Raw genomic sequence first — 4,573 nt, 5'->3', positions numbered from 1 at the left:
AATATGATGTAGGTGGTGACCAGGTAAAGATGGCTACTCAAACTGGTGGCACTAATGTGCTCTTCGTGCAACTGTTTCATCGTCATGTTTGGCCTCATCTTGCTGTCAGGCGTATTAGTATGGGGCTGGAGAAGGCACTGATGCCAGATGGCATGGCTTACATTGCAGTGGTGCTAGTTATGTCTGTTAATAGACAAGGGCATGGGCTGCATCTCAACAGGTATGGGAAGGGGAGGATGGCAAAGATTATAGCTGATAGTGTAGTGGGTGGTGGTGGGATCATTCATGGAAAAATTCCTGTAGTAGTTGGTGTTAAAGTTTCATCTTTTTTTTAGATTGAAGTCAGCTGATAGGTATACCTGCTTAATGGATGCCTCTCTAACAAAGGAATCGCCTACAGATGAGGTCAGGTATCCAAGCAGAGAAGTAATTAACATACTTAATCAAAATATAAGAGGTATTAGAGATAAAGTTGTGAACTTTTTATAGATGTTGACTCTGACACTATATCTATTGGTATATCGGAACACTACTTAAATAATTTGACAATTCAGAGGCTTCCTTTACCAGGATACAGATTAGTTGGCTGTTTTTCAAGGAGTTCCTTTCAGGGTGGGGGAGTGGCCATGTACGTAAAAAACAGTAGTCCATTTGAGTCCATAGGTTATTGCGGCACTGCAATGAACAGATATTTGAATGTTGTGCAATGGCAGTTGAATTTAGTGAAACTAAACTTCTAATTGTTGTTGTTTATAGGTCCCCTAACTCTGACTTCAGACTATTTCTGCTCAAGCTACAGAGGCTTGTTGATCCACTTTATAGTTAGTACCAGAAATAAGTTACATGTAGTGACTTCAGTGCTAATTTTGTATAGGACTGTGCAAGAAAAAGGATGTTGGCCGATCTCCTAAACTTATATGATCTGATGCAGACTGGTTTTTCCAATCAGGGCGGAGGGGAACAGTAGCACAGCTATAGACAATATTTTTATTCATTCTTCATTACTAGATGGGCATTCTGTTAGGGGTGTATGGCCTTTCAGATCACGATGCACAAATTTTAACAGTAAAAAAAAAAAAAAAAAAAAAAAAAAGGTCCAATGGCTCTGAGCACTATGGGACTTAACATCTGAGGTAATCAGTCCCCTAGAACTCAGAACTACTTAAACCTAACTAACCTAAGGACATCACACACATCCATGCCCGAGGCAGGATTCGAACCTGCAACCGTAGCAGTCACGCGGCTCCGGACTGAGCGCCTAGAACCGCGAGACCACCGCGGCCGGCTTTAACAGTAAAAGGCTTTAGTACTCAAACAAATGTCACATATAATTACAAACTACGTAGGATAGGTAATCCAATGGTAATAGAAAGTTCTTAAACCTCATTAAGGAGCAAGAGTGTTAGGATGTTTATAGTGCCGATAACATGGATGACAAATATAATGCTTTCCTTAATACATTTCTCATGCTCTTTGAGAGTTGATTTCCATTAGAGCATTCTAAACGGGGTATTAGCAGTAAAAGGTAGCCTGGGTGGTTGACTATTGGGATAAGGATATCATGTAGAACAAAGTCGGAATCATATCAAAATGTTAGAACTAGTCACAATCAAGCCCATTAGAAACAGTATCGTACGGTGCTTAAAAATGTTATTAGGAAGGCTAAGAGTATGTGGTACACAGATGCAATAGCTAATTCACAGGATAAAATTAAAACCATGTGGTCACTTGTGAAGGAAGTGTCTGATAAGCAGCACAAGATCGACTATATAAAGTCAGTTCATAGTAAAAATAATTGTGGTACTGATAAGTCGGATATGTGTACAGTACTTGACAATCCTTTTTTCAGCATTGCTGGTGAATTAAATAAGAACTTAGTTTCTGCAGGAAATCATGTAACTCTCTTGGAAAATACCTTTCCGAGAGTGATGTCTGAAATGCTCCTCTCAGATACTGACAAAGGGGAGATTGAGTCAATAACTAAATCACTGAAGGCTAAGGACTCTCATGGATGTGATGGAGTGCCTATCAGAATATTAAAGTGCTGTGCTGCACATGTTAGCCCCGTACTTAGCCATATTTGTAATTTTTCTTTTAAGAATGGTCTGTATTCTGAGCGATTAAAATACTCAATAGGAAAGCTTATTCCCAACAGTTGGCAGCTTTCACTCAGTTAATACTAGGCAGAAATCCAATTTGCGTATGTATCGCACTTCCTTAACTCTTGTCCAGAAATGTGTGCAGTACACTGCTGCATCCATTTTCAATAAGCTACCAAAAGAATTGAAAAATCTTAGCAGTTATCGACCAGCTTTCAAATAGAAACTGAAGAGTTTCCTCATGGGTCACTTCTTCTATTCTGTTGAGGAGTTCCTTTAAATATTAAACTCAATCCAATGTGATATTGTTCATTGCGTTTACTTATGGTTTGTTTTTCGGGTTCATAAATATTTTATTTTATCTATTATTACTTTTTTTAATTTCATGTACTGACACGTTCCTTGACCTTGGAGATTTGCCCCTCCTTTTGATCCTGCGGAACTAGACCTGTAAATAAATAAATAAATCACGTTAAATATGAAGAAATGTACTGTGATGCGTAGTATTGTTGTTGACAATCTATTTCCTTGTAGATGAGTAACACCGACAATTGTGCATTGGGCAATAATGTTTGTCTAATATCCTGCAGTGTTGCTTATTAATACTTTCGTCTTTATGCATCGTGATTTAATTTTCTAGCTACGGATCTGGGAAACGATAATGGAAAGTACATATAAAACGAGTTAACTTGGTATCGTTACTCACCTCAAGGCCACAACTTTTCATACAATTGAATAAAGACATGAACACAAAGTCACTCGAAAAATAACTCGCGGAGCATGAAACAAACAAGGATACCAACCTACTAAAGTAGTGGAAAAAAGGCAAATCACGGTTGGTTGCAGTGTTCTCTGTACTGGCTTAGAATTTCCGGTATTTACAAACATAAGCACATTTACGTATCAGTCTTTGACAGTCCAACTGAGAATGTTGTTTAGAGTGTAGGTCTCTGTGTTGTACACATTTCTCATTTAAAACAACTTTTCTGTTATGAGTCACTATATCGTTACTGCCTGTTGTGTTGAACAGGGCAGTGTTCAGGCTTGGTTGACAGTTTAATGCAAATTTTAGTTTAGGATGGCGATTTGGGCTAGAAAATCAAATCTTTCTAATTGTGCTTACTACAAGAAATAAACATTAAAAAGAGGTAAGTCACTTTTCAGGCACACAGTCTCAGGCTTTCGCGCAACAGCTGCATAATGGCTATAGTTATCTTTTCTTACTCTTCGATTGCTGGATGGTGGTTATTTTGTTTTCCGTGTTTTCTACGCTCCTATCCTGTCTAGCAGTGTTAGCTACCGGAAAGTCGCAACATCGTCTTTGTTTCAAGTACTCCTTTGAGAATTATAAGCGAAGGGAAAAGTAAAAATTGTTGTACTCCTGGTGGGACTCGAACCCACAATCCCCGGCTCCGGAAACCGATGCCTTATCCATTAGGCCACAGGAGCAGTCGGCCGCTGGCAACCTTATCAAGCATACTTATCGAAGTACTAGACTACTTATATCGTTGTCGGTCTGATAAGCGAGATAACGGTTGTGGGGGACCCAGACGCCCCTTACCTAAGCACACACGGAGCTGTTACCCGTTTTCTCGGTCGCTTGTTGGCGCGTTGTTTGCAGAATGAACACGAAAAAGCGGATAATGCGACAGCATAGTGAAGTTCTACATCAATGGAAAGTTGCTTCACAGGCATTAGCAAATTTCCCATTAATGTATACGAACGGTGCAACGGTGGAAAGTTATTGCTGATTTCGTATCATCGTATCAGCTGTTGATTATTGCGAAAACATGGTAGTAACATGAACGATATCATGTAACGAAGACTTCTTACTGTTTTTTGAATAATCATAAAGTGTATTTCAGATTATCAGAAGAGTCGCTCACAGCAGTATTACTTACGCCATCTAGAATACGAGTGGCTTTGAACGCTCGGTCGCTCTACATTCACGTTCACATTTAACATTCTACAGCAAGTCATTCGTTATCAGAAGAACGCCAGAAGTGGGAAACGTCCTCCCAAATATACCGGACATGAACCTCTTCTGCCCCACTCCAAGATCTCCGGGGGTTGATTGAAAAGAAGCCCCCCTACCTCTTTGATGGGGAATGAAAGGATCATATTGTGTGGACAGAGGATACTTGCAGTTCAGAATCTTTGTCGTCCACCCTGTTCCGATCAGGGATGTAGAGCGTGAAGAAACGCCATTTCACTTTCGCTTCCTCTTGTTGTTCAGAGCAAATATACTTGGCGACAAACACATAAATGTGACAGGAAGAGAAACGCCAGTCAGTTACCGTTATGTGGCTTGCTCGCAGGCCAAAACTGTATAGCTTTTAAGGGCCGAACTGGGTTGGGTAAAAACAACGGCAAAGATATACATCGCTATCCAAATTAGCAACAGTTTCCAATGGTTTATTAATAGTAACTTGACAATTCGTAATTGGAATCTGATGATATATATAGATCAAATT

The 4,573-nt window shown here is 39.7% G+C and overlaps 1 non-coding gene across 1 annotated transcript; it reads right to left on the bottom strand.

The window, feature by feature from the left end:
* Positions 1-3,475: 3,475 nt before the first annotated feature.
* Positions 3,476-3,548, bottom strand: Trnar-ccg (transfer RNA arginine (anticodon CCG)). The gene has a single exon. It is a non-coding gene; the product is annotated as a tRNA-Arg (tRNA).
* Between the last annotated feature and the right edge of the window lie 1,025 nt (positions 3,549-4,573).

Source organism: Schistocerca gregaria, chromosome 1, assembly GCF_023897955.1.
Source record: "Schistocerca gregaria isolate iqSchGreg1 chromosome 1, iqSchGreg1.2, whole genome shotgun sequence".
Lineage (NCBI taxonomy): Eukaryota > Metazoa > Arthropoda > Insecta > Orthoptera > Acrididae > Schistocerca > Schistocerca gregaria.
This window is presented reverse-complemented; position numbering and strand designations above follow the sequence as displayed.